This window comes from Pseudophryne corroboree, chromosome 5 (genome assembly GCF_028390025.1).
Source record: "Pseudophryne corroboree isolate aPseCor3 chromosome 5, aPseCor3.hap2, whole genome shotgun sequence".
Taxonomy (NCBI): domain Eukaryota; kingdom Metazoa; phylum Chordata; class Amphibia; order Anura; family Myobatrachidae; genus Pseudophryne; species Pseudophryne corroboree.
Window position 1 is genome coordinate 806128886 of NC_086448.1, and position 14534 is coordinate 806143419.

General features: G+C 51.7%; 1 protein-coding gene across 1 annotated transcript in view; it reads right to left on the reverse strand.

The window, feature by feature from the left end:
* The window catches only part of SLC30A8 (solute carrier family 30 member 8), a 112220-nt gene that overhangs the window by 45380 nt on the left and 52306 nt on the right, over positions 1 to 14534 (reverse strand). The gene's annotated exons all lie outside the window — the stretch shown is intronic.

The window sequence follows — 14534 nt, forward strand, 5'->3', positions numbered from 1 at the left end:
TGCTATCTTTTGCTGTACGCAATTGCAATGATATGCTAATATGGGCAGAAGCTAACCTGAGCATAGGGACGCCCACTGCTATAGCATAATTTCCGTCATTTTGCAGAGTGTGAGAGCCTCTGTAGACGCACAGGCTGAGCTGCCCTCCCGCAGCAAGTAAGATCACAACTGCTAATTTATGCATGGACAGAAAACGTCATTTGAAGGCCCATGACACGCCTGCATTTACCCGACCACTCACCATCACCCACCCCCAAATGGTGACTTCCTGTCACTCACTTTGCGACTAATTCCTCGGTGCGATCGCAATCACGTTTCACTTGCTGCGCATACGCACTGTGGCTCAGACATATGCGCAGTAAGAAAACTTTGACTGTTTTGCGTACAGTGGCCCTCATTCCGAGTTGTTCGCTCGCTAGCTGCTATTAGTAGCCGTGCAAACGCTAAGCCGCCGCCCTCTGGGAGTGTATCTTAGCTTAGCAGAAGTGTGAACGAAAGGATCGCAGAGTGGCGGCAAAATATTTTCGAGCAGTTTCTGAGAAGCTCCAGACCTACACCTAGCTTGCGATCACTGAAGACTATTTAGTTACTGTTTTGACGTCATGAACATGCCCTGCGTTCAGCCAGCCACGCCTGCGTTTTTCCAGGCACGCCTGCATTTTTACACACTCCCCGAAAATGGCCAGTTTCCTCCCAGAAACACCCACTTTCTGTCAATCACTCTGCGGCCAGCAGTGCGACTGAAAAGTGTCGCTAGACCTTGTGTAAAACTGCATCGGCTTTTGTGAAAGTATGTTGCGCGTGCGCATTGCGCAGAAGTGCAATTTTTTTGCCTAATCGCTGTGCTGTGAACAACGGCAGCTAGCGATCAACTCTGAATGACCCCCAATAGCCGCTCACAAGCAGGATCCGACAAAAAGTACTGGGGTTAGGGTTAGGCACTAGTGGGAGTGTTAGGCTGCGGGGTGGGGAGGTTAGGCTTTGGGGTGGGGGGCTGTTAGGGTTAGGCTTCAGGGGCAGGGTAGGGTGTGTCTTAACATGTAGTAGAGAATTTAAGGGACTTTGCATCATTATGGTGCACTGTGTCATGATGTCAACACTCATCACAACCAGTGTATTCAGGAATTGCAAATCTCCTGTGTATTCTGGACAGGATGCACTGGCATATCCTAGGGCCTAATTCAGACCTGATCATAGATGTGCCCTACGATCAGTCACACTGACATGCGGGGGGATGCTAGTCCGCCCCGCATGTCAGGCCCAAAAAAGCATCGCACAGCGGCAATGCTTTTGTACTTTAGCAGTAGCTCCCCACCAGCGCAGGTCCTGCACGCTGGCAGGAGCTACTCGTCGCTGTGAGGGTTGCAGCGACTGCATGTGACGTCACGCAGCCACCCCTGGCCCACCCCCCCAACGGTCCGCCCGGACCACGCCCCCTAAATAGCAGCCAAAACGCCGCCGGTCCGCCCCCTTCCGCCCAGCGACCACCTCTGCCTGTCAATCAGGCAGAGGCGATCACAGTGCTGAGACAGCTGTTGGCTGTGTGGAATGTGCTGGTGGTCCTGCGATCAGATAGACGCCGCCCAAGGGGAGTGTATATTCGCCGTGCAAGTGTGCGATCCTATGTGTACGCCGAGCTGCTAAAAAATCCCTCAGTCAGCGGACAGCTGCAAATCCATTCGCACCTCACTCACCATTGAATGATTTTTCCAGTGTGTGCGCAGCCCAGGACTTACTCCCACAGTGTGATGAGAACAGGCTGATCGGTGCCGGAGCTGACGTCACACACCCTCCCTAAAAACGCTTGGGAACGCCTGCGTTTTCCCGGATACTCCCAGCAAACGGCCAGTTACCACCCACGACCGGCCTCTTCCTGTCAGTCAACATGGCAATGGCTGTGTGATTAGAATTTTCGTACCAGTCTGTCGCTGTCCAGCGATGCCTGTTGTTGTTTACCGACGCGTGTGCGCATTGCGGTGCATATGCATGCGCAGTCTATTCCTGATCGCCCGCTGTGCGAAAACGCACCGCAGCGATCAGATCTAAATCCCCCCCCCCCCCCCCCAATAATAAGATCATGCGGGCGCTGATTTCATAGATCAGCCAGAACCACAGGCATCATGGGTGAGCTAGATGTGATGCAGATGGGTTCTTTGTGCATATAGAAATGTAGACGTTATTAATGATAGAGAAACAGTATTATTTTCTACCATAAATATGTATTGGATTGCGGAAATAAAAGGAAAAACAAATGCAAATCAAATATCTTTGGGTTTGTTTAAACTGAGGGATATATGCAACAAGAGAGTTTGTTGTTGGGTTTTTTTTTTTTTTTTGGGGGGGGAGGGTATTTCCTAAATTAAAACTATACATGAATTATATTAAAAGTAATAAAGGTGGTAGGAGGAGAGGAACAAACGAGAGAGAGGGGGAAAAATAGCAGATTTCTGACATCTGACATAAGAGCTGGTTTTGCTTTACTAATTAGCACTTTAAAGTCGATATCCGGATGATAGGTCGACCCTAATTAGGTCGACAGCAAATAAGTCGACCCCATATGGTCGACACAGAAAAGCTCGACTGGGACATTTGGTCGGCAGGTAAAAGGAAGACACTGGAAAAGATTGACAGGTACAAAAGTTTGACACATGAAAAGGTTGATATGAAAAATTTGTGTCGACCTAATGATCCATGGGGGTCATTCAGAGTTGATCGTAGCTGTGCTGCATTTACCACAGCTACCATCATATTCCCAGACATGCGGGGGGACGCCCAGCACAGTCCGCCCCGCATGTCTGTCCGCCCCCCCCCCCCCCGCCCCCGCACAAGTACAAAAGCATTGCACAGCGGCAATGTTTTTGTACTTGTTGAGTAACTCCCGGCCAGCGCAGCTCCTGCGGCTGACCGGGTGTTGCTCGTCGCTGCCAATGGTCGCAGCGCCTGTGTGAGACGTCACGCAGCGGCCCGCCCCCCACCCGGTCCGGCCACGCCTGCGTTGGCTGGACTGCGCTCCCAAAACGGCGGCCAAACGCCCGCATGCCGCCCCCTCCCGCCCAGCGACCGCCTCTCTCTGTCAATCAGGCAGAGGCGTTCGCTAGGGAACGACGGCCTTCGGCCGTCCGGCATGCGCCGGTGCACTGCTGCACCGGCGCATGCGCAGTTCCAACCCGATCACTGCACTGCAAACAACTGCAGCGAGCGATCGGGTCGGAATGACCCCCATACCATTTAAAGTCTGTGGCATAAATCATCAAAATATTTGTATTTCTTTCTCAAATTGTGTATGTGTGCAGAGGTGCCAAGAGGGGTGGGTGGGGTGGGGGAGGGTACTATGTGCCCAGGCCCAGGTGTGATGGAGTGGCCCAGTGTGAGCCCCCTCCCCCTTACCTGTCCGCAGCAGCTCTTCTCCTCAGCTCAGCACGCGCTGTGTTTTTTTACTAAGGGTGCATGGCCACGCCCCCTGTAATTAGGCCACACCCTGAAAAGTACCCGGGCCTGGCCAAAAGGTAGATGCTAGAATCAAGTGGGCTAAGGGACCTTTTCCGTCTGGAGGAGGAGTCACAACACAAGGGGGAGGAGCAAGGCCAGCGGGATAGTTCCTCTACTATCCACGCCACCAACTATTACCTTTAGTAATCAGGTGGCGAGCGGAGCGGAGCGGAGCGAGCCACCGAGCCCGAAGCGCGGCGAGCGAAGCGCGCCCGCGAGGGTACTTTTCGGGTACCCTGTTCGCCCGTAGCTCCTCCCCCTGGTGACGTGTCTCCTCCCCTAGATACGTCAGAAGGTCCCTTCTCCCACTCCGAAATAGAATCAACCCTAGCCGAAACCTCTACTGTATGTATGCCACTTTCTGCCTCCTATGTAACTCTCTATCCTCCTGTTTCTCTCTCCCTGTATTTGTGTATGTCTGTTTCCACTTTGTGGGTATATGTGCCTTTCATTCTCCCCTTTTATGGGTGTGTCTGTCTCTTTTTGTCCAGAGAGCATTTCTCGCAAGTATCTGTTAATAATGATCTAAGTGTAACTATGTTACAGTCACTGGATCCTGTTTATCAATAATCAGAATCAGCTTTATTGGACCTGGTATGCTTGCATATACCAGTGACGTGCGGTGAGGTCAATGACTGGGGAGGCACTGTTGTAAATGAATGTGAATAAATATATATATATATATATATATATATATATAGACAAAACACCGAACAAAAATTACATGTACTGTATATTGAATTTAAAGAATAAAAAGGCACTGTACTTAAAATAATAATAATGACACACAATGAGCCTCCCGCCACTGTCGATGCCCGCCGCCGCCCAGGCAGAGGCGGATTTAGATCTCATGGGGCCCTAAGCAAGGCACCAATTTGGGCCCCCCCTTCCTCAAACAATCCATAGCACTATATCCTGTCATCACCGCCCCTGGTTGTGCCTGCTGTGTTTGTGCCTCCTTCCCCCGCACGCCCATGAAGTGGCAGCAGAAGTGCAGGTCCTACCTTCACTCCTGCAGTGGGGGCAGATACTGGAGCCTCCTCTTGGGCGGCATGGGGATCGATTCTGCTAGTCTCCAGCCTCCACCACCAGCAGCAGGTTTCCCAGCAGCCACACTGCTTCTGAGAGAGCTGCTACTGGCAGTGGAGGCTGGAGAGTAGCAGAATTGTCCCCAAAATGCAGCGCCAGCAAGGACAGACCTATACTTTTCTTTTAGTGGGAGCTGGCAGTGGACATCCCCCCGCTGTGATAGGTTTGTGTTGCAGTTCAGAGATAGAAGAAAGCCAAAGGGGGCCAACAACAAAGGGGAGAGAGAGACCATAGACAGGTGCAAGAAGCGAGATGGGAGCTGCCGATAGACGTCTAAGAAGAGAGAGCAAGATATGTGGAGAGATAGAGTGGCAGAGGGCAGGATGTAAATAAAGTACTCACCTTGGGACCTGGATTTCGGATGCGGAGGGTAATGAACGCGCAGAGGGCCTCCCGGAGCCAAAATACAGGCGTTCCGGCTTCACAAAAGACAGCTCTTATCATGAGAGCTGTCCTTTGCGATACTAATCGCAAATGTTAGTACATCTGCGATTAGTATCATTGCGATGTTTGGCGGAATATAGTCCGCACTGCAGCATTAGTACATCCCGCCCAGAGAAAGGAGAGAGGCACAGAGAGGAAGGCAGAAAGAGAGAGGAGAGATATGAGAGAGAGGGGGGCACAGAGAGGAGAGAGAGAGAAAGGGGGGGGGGGGCACAGAGAGCAGAGAAAGGAGAGAGAGAGAGAGAGAGAGAGAGAGGGGCATAGAGGGGAGAGAGAGGGAAAGACACAGAGAAAGGGGAGAGAGAGAGAGAGGCAAAGAGAGAAAGGAGAGAGAGGAGAGAGAAATATGAGAGAGAGAGGAAAGAGACAGAGAGATAAGAGAAAGCCACAGGGCAGGGAGGCGCGGGGAGAGAAAGATGAGATAACATAGGATATACTAAAGAGAAAATGCGGCTAAAAAACCCCAAACTGACGTTTTTAGACTTCAGCTGCATTTCCCAAATGTACCAAGCTCTGGAATGCGATGCATTCTGGGGCTTGGATGTGGTGGGTAAAGCAAGCTTTTGATGTGCATGAGGTGTGTACACTGTGACTATACTGGATGAGGGCTTTCTAGGTGCTGGAGCAGTGAGAGAAGTGCAGTGGGCTGGTTGGGAAGGGAAAGGAGGAGACACTGGGCCGGCAGGGTGGGAGACACTGGGATGGGGGGGCAGTAATGGTGGGGGACACTGGGTAGGGTGGGAGACACTAGGATGGGGGGGCAGTGATGGTGGGGGACACTAGGCAGGGTGGGAGAAACTGGTATGGGGAGTCAGTAATGGTGGGGGACACTGGGATGGGGGGTCAGTAATGGTGGGGGACACTGGGATGGGGGGGCAGTAATGGTGGGGGACACTGGGCAGGGTGGGAGACACTGGGATGGAGGGGCAGTATTGGTGGGGGACACTGGGCAGGGTGGGAGACACTGGGATGGGGGGGCAGTATTGGTGGGTTTCACTGGGCAGGGTGGGAGACACTGAGATGAGGCCAGTAATGGTGGGGGACACTGGGCAGGGTGGGAGACACTGGGATGGGGGGGTCAGTAATGGTGGGGGACACTGGGATGGGGGGGTCAGTAATGGTGAGGGACACTGGGCAGGGTGGGAGACACTGGGATGGAGGGGCAGTAATGGTGGGGGCACTGGGCAGGGTGGGAGACACTGGCATGGGGGGCAGTAATGATGGGGGACACTGGGCAGGGTGGGAGACACTGAGATGGGGCAGTAATGGTGGGGGACACTGGGCAGGGTGGGAGACACTGGGATGGGGGGGCAGTAATGGTGGGGGACACTGGGCAGGGAGCACTGACCTCGGGTTGCTGCTCCTGTCAATTCCTGGCCCCGCACACTGGCTGCAGCACTGCACTATTACACAGCAGCCTGCTGAACAGCCCCTCCGCTCCGGCTGCTGCTGGGATCTGGCAGGCTGGTGTTTGTGAGGTGCTCCAGGGATCACTGCCTCACGCTGGTGGTGCGGTGCAGTGTGGTGCGGTACAGCTCGCTGGGAGGAGAATAGACAGTGACAAGCGCCGGCTTTAGGAGGCGGAGCTTCCCTTCCCTGCTTCCGAGCCTCTCTGACTCTGACTGTTTAGACTACTGAGGGAACATGTGATGGGGCCGGCTCCCGATTAGCGCAAGCCGCACACGGATTTTAAAACAATAAAAAAAAAGACACCACAGCCGCCTCCGCCCGCTACCGCCCTCTATGCCGGGTCTCACACAGCAAAGTGTGCCTGCTCATCAAACGTGATGAGCAGGCATTAACCATCTGTGTGTGTGCTGTGGATTTGTTTAATAAAATACATTTAAACCTTTATTGTGTGGAACAGGGGAGAGGGGGGATGGCGAGGGGGGGGGGGGGGGGAGGGGAGGGAGAGGGAGAACATTAATATAATATTGCTGTCCAGGGCTTCCATCCATTAACTTGTTAGCGCTGCGGGTGCAGCGCTATTGAGTTAATGAAAGACTTGGACAGCAATATAGGGAGATGTAGAGTAAACTGTGTGACAGTGTGTGTGAGTGTACTGTAACTAAACACTTACATGCACTGACACACTGCAGCAGACATGATCTCTCTCCTACTCTCCCACTGTACAGCAGTGACAGTGATAGCCGGATGCAAGTCATTGTCATTGCTGCAGCTGCTACCCAGTGCCCAATCACAGTGACAGGGGCGTGCTTTCATATGGCTGAAAGCACGTCCCTGCTGCTCTGAGGCACTTGTATAGGTGCCGCTTCCAGTGCATTTTTTAATGGGCTTTTTCAGCCCTCACCATGGCCCCGCCCCCCGACCGTCCCCTGCTTCCGGACTTTACAATGGTGAGCGAGAGGCACCTAGCTCGGTGCCGCAGACAATGTCAGAAATGAAATTTAAACAGGTATTTATGCCTAAAATGATTAACATAATATAAAGCAGATACTTATGACACATATATGTGTCATAAGTATCTTCTCTGTATTATGTTAATCATTAATGACAGGGGAGGCACTGCCACCCCTGCCTCCCCTGACTGCACGTCCCTGGCATATACTAGGAATTTGTCTTTGGTTTGCTATTCAACAGCCAAGTAGGTAACAGATAAGCAGGTGTAGGAGGGGGGGGGGGGGACAGGGGACCGGGGACAAGTACAGTCATACATATAGGTATACCGTAGGGACACAAGTGAGTTACATGTACTAGATGTATGTTCAGAGGTCAATGTTCAGGAGTTCAGCAGGTGGACCGCTTGGGGAAAGAAACTTTTGAGGCTTCTGGTGGACCCGCTGGGGACGGCCCTGTAACGTCTGTCTGAAGGAAGCAAGTTAAACATGCTGTGGCCGGGGTGTAGCTGGTCCTTTACTATCTTCGGCGGGGAGGGGCGAGTGCAGCAAGCCCCTTGCTGGCTCGCTGCGCTCGCCACGCTGCGCTCGCCACGCTGCGGGCTCGGTGGCGACCTGCGGTCGCCACGGGTTCTATTCCCACTCTATGGATGTCGTGGACACCCACGAGTGGAAATAGTCCCTGTTGGTCAGCATGCCGACCATCTGGATACTGAGCCGGCGGGATGGTGGAGGAGGTCATGTGACTGTCGGTCAGCAGACCGTCGGTCACATGAATACCACCCGACTCCACAATCGCGGAGTAGAAGAGGAGCAGAAGCTTCTGTGGGATGTTGGACTTCCTTAGTTGCCTGAGGAAGAACAACCTCTGCTGCGCTTTCCCGACAGTGGCATCAGCGTTGGACCCCCATTTAAGCTCCCGGGAGATTGTGGTCCCCAGGAACTTAAAGGATTCCACTAGCGATACCACACTGTCGGCAATTGTTAGCGGAGGTGCACTAGCCGACTTCTTCCTGAAGTCCACTATCATCTCGACACTTTTGAGGGTTGAGCTCAAGGTTGTTGTGGCTGCACCACTGGGCCAACCAGTCCACTTCCCGTCTATAGGCCGATTCATCCCCAGTCTTGATGAGGCCGATGACTGTGATGTCGTCTGCAAATTTGATGATTTTCACTGATTGCACTTCTGATGTGCAGTCATTTGTGTACAGGGAGAAAAGCAGGGGTGAGAGGACACATCCCTGAGGGGCCCCTGTTCTAATGGGCCGCGTTTGTGAGGAAAAGTCCCCAGTCACCACCTGTGTCCGATCTGTCAGGAAGTCTACTATCCAGGAACAGGTAGCTTCTGGGACCCCTAGGCGAAGTAATTTGGTGTGGAGGATGCTGGGGATGATTGTAATGAAGGCCGAGCTGAAATCAACAAATAGGACCCTCGCGTAGGTACCGGGAATGTCTAGGTGCTGTAGAATGTAGTGCAGGACCAGATTGACTGCATCCTCGACACACCGATTCGATCGATAGGCAAACTGTAGGGGGTCCCGTCACAGTTTTCAGGTGATTCAAGACCAGACGCTCTAACGTTTTCATGACCACAGACGGGGAATTGATGCAAGGGATGAGGGTGTTATACTCCCGTTATATAAATCACTAGTGAGGGCACACCTTGAATACTGTGTACAATTCTGGGCACCGTACTACAAAAAGGATATCCTGGAGCTAGGAAAGGTTCAGAGGAGGGCGACCAAACTGATTAAGGGCATGGAGACAATGGAATACAAGGAAAGGCTTGAAAGACTAGGCATGTTTACATTGGAAAAGAGGAGACTAAGAGGGGACATGATCAACATCTACAAATATATACGGGGACAATACACAGAGCTTGCGCGAGACCTGTTTTTGGCCAGATCAACACATAGGATTCGTGGACACTCGCTCAGGTTAGAGGAGATTCCGCACAATACGTCGTAAAGGCTTTTTCACGGTAAGGACAATACGTGTTTGGAATTCCCTGCCTGAGGGAGTTGTAATGGCGGACTCTGTCAACACCTTTAAGAATGGGTTAGATAAATTCCTCATGGATAAGGATAATCCAGGGTTATGGTGCATAGTCACGCACTATAGTTACTATAAAAAGGGATAAATGCAGCGGCTGACATCAGCATCAGTCAAAATTTTAGACAAATCATCATGCATAGGAGACCACAAATAGGTTGAACTCGATGGACAATTGTCTTTTTTAACCTTAGATACTATGTTGCTATGTTACTATGTTACGTCAGTGCTATCGGCCTGTAGTCATTCAGGTTCGTGATAGAGGGTTTCTTGGGGACCAGGACGATAGTGGACTTTTTGAGGCAGGAGGGGACTTTCTGTAACTCCAGCGATTTGTTGAAGATCTTGGTGAATATGGGGGCGAGCTGAGCTGCACATGCTCTCAGGGCAGATGGTGACACTCCTCTTTTTGGGCGACTGGCAGTGCCTGGAGTTGGCCGTCGGTGTTCGGGGCATCGTAGAGGTGATTGCTTGGGTTGCAGGGGACTTCTTTTTCGAACCTGCAATAAAAGTGGTTCAGCTCGTCTGCTAGGTCTTGGTGCATGGTGGTGGGCTTCGATGTTTTCTTGTAGTTGGTTATGGATTGCATTCCTTTCCATACAGATATGGGGTCATTGGTGGAGAGATTGTTTGTCAGTTTGTCAAAAAACCTCTTTTTAGCTAGCCTGATATCTTTAGTCAGAGTTCCTAGTTCGGTTGTATAGTTAATTGTCGCTGCTGCTGTAGGCCTCCTCTATAGCCCGTCGAAGTTGCCTGAGCTGGGCGTTGAATCAGGGCTTGTTGTTGTTGTAAATGCGGTAAGTCTTGGTAGGTACACACATGTCCTCACAGTAGTTGATGTAGGATGTGACAGTGTCTGTCAGGTCATTCAGGTCAGTTGCTGAGGCTTCGAAGACCCCCCATTCCGTGCAGTCGAAGCAGGCCTGGAGCTTCATCTTAGCCTCGTTGGTCCATTTCTTAACAGTCTTGATGACAAGCTTAACCGCTCTCAGCTTCTGTGTATAGGTATGGAGTAGGTGGACGAGGCAGTGGTCAGACAGGCCGAGTGCAGCACGCGGGATAGACCGGAAGGCAGACTCGAGGGTAGTGTAGCAGTGGTCAAGGGTGCGCCCTTCCCTAGTGGGGCACGTGACTTGTTTGAACTTAGGTAGCTCCTTGCTCAGGTTAGTTCTGTTGACGTCACCCAGCACTATAAGTAGAGAGTCTGGATAATTTTGTTCTATGTCGGTTAAGCATACGGCCAGGTGGTGCAGGGCTTCGTTCGCGCAGTAGAGGTGGAGATGTACACTCCCACAAGGACAATTGAGGCAAATTCCCGGGGGGGTATAGAAGGGGTTGCAGTTGATACTTAGCATCTCCAGGTGAGGGCTACATGATTTGCCTAGGATCGTGACATTGGTGCACCATCTGTCGTTGATGTAGAAGCAGATGCCACCACCCTTCATTTTTCCAGAGAGAATCTTTGCGCAATCGGCCCTGAAGAGACTGAAGCCCGGCAGAGACATCGGGTTGTCCGCAATATGGTAGTCCAGCCACATCTCCGTGAAGCAGAGGACAGACGACCCTGTAATGCCTGACCCTGCGCTGCCCAGAAGGAGGGACAGTTTGTCAAACTTGTTTGCCAGTGAGCGCACGTTTGAGAGCAGGATCGCGGGAAGCGCAGACCGATACCTTCGCCACCACCACCTCACTAGGGCACCTGCGCGACAGCATCTCCTCTGAGCCCAGGTTTTTCTACCAGGGCTCTTGCTAGGACTGCTGCAGGATGGCGGCGTCACATCTGGTGGTAGCGCCGCTGCAATGGTGGGCCACAGCGGGGCCAGCGCTAGACCTGGGCTCACAGGGACCTTGAAAAGGCAGACTGCGGGTGCTGTGGCTTGGGTAGGGGCCTTGATTTTGTCGGGGGAGGCACTGCTGCTATGGGTGGCTGTTGCTAGGCCGGCACTGTGCCGGGACTCACCCTGGGTATATCCGCGATTCCCCTCTGCGAATAGCCGCGGTTCGGGGGGGCCTTAGCCGTGACGGCGCTTGACCAACTTGACCAAGTCCTGGCACATCTGCCTGGGGCATTTCCTGTGCCGCTGCACCAGCAGCTCTTCATTCGGGGGGTGCGCGGGGGGGATTGCCAGAAGCCAGGTCGGCTGGGGACCAGGACGGTGGGGATGACGCGGCCTGCAGGAGATGAAGCAGGGCCACGGCTCGACCAGGTACCACCACTGCTTTGCCAGGGGGGATTGCTCCTACTCCAGTTATAAGCTAGGGACTTTTAAAAAAAATAGATGAAATTAAAAAAAATTCGCTAAAAAAAAAGGATTTTATTTACCTACCGGTAAATCCTTTTCTCATAGTCCGTAAAGGATACTGTGGTCCACTGTAGTACCATGATGTATAGACGGGTCCACTAGGAGCCTTGGGCACTTTAAGAAATCAATACTGTGCACTGGCTCCTCCCTCTATGCCCCTCCTACCAGACTCAGTCTAGAAACTGTGCCCGAGGAGACGGACATACTTTGAGAGAAGGATTTAAAAGAGCAGTGGTGAAATTCGAACCAGCACACACAAACAAGAGGAAAGCCATGCTAACCAAACTTGAACAGGAACAGCAACAGCTGAACCAACAACAATACTGAACCAAGTAACAGTGCAGGAAAACATGAAGCACTGGGCAGGCGCCCAGTATCCTCTACGGACTACGTGAAAAGGATTTACCGGTAGGTAATTAAAATCCTATTTTCTCTTAGGTCCTAGAGGATACTGGGGTACACATTAGTACCATGGGGATGTACAAAAGCTCCCAAACTGGGTGGGAGAGTGCTGAGGTTCCTGCAGAACAGATTTACCAAAATGAAAGTCCTCAGAGGCCAAAGTATCGAACTTGTAGAACTTAGCAAACGTGTTCGAACCTGACCAGGTAGCTGCTCGGCAGAGCTGTAAAGCTGAGACACCCCAGGCAGCCGCCCAGGAAGAACCCACCGACCTAGTAGAGTGGGCCTGTACAGATCTTGGAACTGGCAAACCTGCCGTAGAATAAGCCTGCTGGATAGTAAGCCTGATCCAGCAAGCAATAGACTGCTTTGAAGCAGGACACCCAATTTTATTGGGATCATAGAGAACAAACAGCGAGTCCGATTTTCTGTGACGAGCTTTCCGCTTCACATAGAACTTCAAAGCCCTCACAACATCCAAGGACTTTAAAGTAGCAGAGGTGTCGGTAACCACCGGAACCACAATAGGTTGGTTGATATGACAGACACCACCTTTGGAAGAAATTGTTGACGAGTTCTGAGTTCAGCTCTATCTTCATGAAAAATCAAATAAGGGCTTTTGTGAGACAACGCCCCCAGCTCCGACACACGCCTTGCTGAAGCCAAGGCCAACAATGTGACAGTCTTCCATGTAAGAAACTTGATGTCAAAGTCCTGTAAAGGCTCAAACCATTCCGATTGCAGGAACTGCAACACCACTTTGAAATCCCAAGGTGCCGTAGGAGGCACAAAGGGCGGTTGGATGTGCAGTACACGCTTCAAAAATGTCTGAACCTCCAGGAGAAAAACCAATTGTTTCTGGAAGAAAATGGATAAGGCCGAAATCTGGACTTTTAAGGAGCCCAAACGTAGGCCCACGTCCACTCCTGGCTGCAGAAAAAGGAGAAAATGTCCCAGTTGAAATTCCACCGCAGGAAATTTCCTGTTCTCACACCAAGAGACGTATTTTTTCCAAATACGGTGGCAATGTTTAGACGTTGCCCCCTTTCTGGCTTGGATCAAGGTTAGAATAACCCTGTCCGGGATCCCTTTCCTGGCTAGAATTTGACACTCAACCTCCTTATAGAAGATCCTTGCGAAGAGGTAGAGGCCACGGGTCCTCTAGGAGCATCTCCAATAGATCCGCATACCAGGCACTTCTTGGCCAGTCCGGAGCAATGAGAATAGCTTGAACCTTTCCCTTTTTATTCTTTTGAGAATTCTTGGGATCAATGGAAGTGGTGGAAACATGTACACCACCTGGTAGTCCCATGGAGTCACCAGAGCGTCCGTCGCCACTGCTTATGGGTCTCTCGACCTGGAACAATACCGCTTGAGCTTCATGTTGAGACGAGAGGCCATCATGTCGATTTGTGAAATTCCCCACCGATGTGTCAAGCACCCGAACACTTACGGGTGAAGGCCCCACTCCCCTGGGTGGAGGTCGTGTCTGATGAGGAAGTCTGCTTCCCAGTTGTCCACTCCCGGAATGAAGACTGCCGACAACGCCACAGCATGCCATTCTGTCCAGAGGAGAATCCTTGTTGCCTCTGACATTGCTGCTCTGCTCTTCATTCTGCCCTGTCGGTTTATGTACGTTACCATTGTCACATTGTCTGACTGAACCTGAATGGCGTGATCCTGAAGAAGATGTGATGCCTGTACAAGGGAGTTGTATATGGCCCTTAGTTCCAGAATGTTGAATGGTTTCCTGACTTGACCATTTTCCTTGGAACTGTTCCCCTTTGGTGACTGCCCCCCAACTTCTGAGGCTTGCGTCTGTGGTTGGAAGAATCAAATTTTGAATTCCAAACCTTCGGCCCTTGGTCAGGTGAGAAGTCTGATGCCACCACAGAAGAGAAATCTTGGCTTTTGCCGACAGACATATCATCTGGTGCATGTGAAGATGCAATCCGGACCATTTGTCCAACAGATCCAGCTGGAATGGCCTTGCATGAAACTTTCCGTACTGCAGTGCCTCGTAAGAGGTTACCATCTTCCCCAGGAGGCGAATGCATAGATGCACCGATATCCGGGCCGGACTTAGAACGTCCCGCACCATCGACTAAATTACCAATGCCCTTTCCAATGGAAGGAATACCTTCTGTACCTCCTTACCCAGTATCATCCCCAGGAACAGAAGCCTCCATGTTGGTTCCAGGTGAGATTTTGGCAGGTTCAGAATCCACCCATGATCCTGGAGTAGTCGTGTTGAGAGAGTAATGTTGTCTAACAACCTCTCCCTGGATGGTGCTTTTATCAGCAGATCGTCCAGGTACGGTATTATGTTCACTCCTTGCTTGCGGAGGAGAAACATCATCTCTGCCATTACCTTGGTGAACACCCTCGGTGCAGTAGG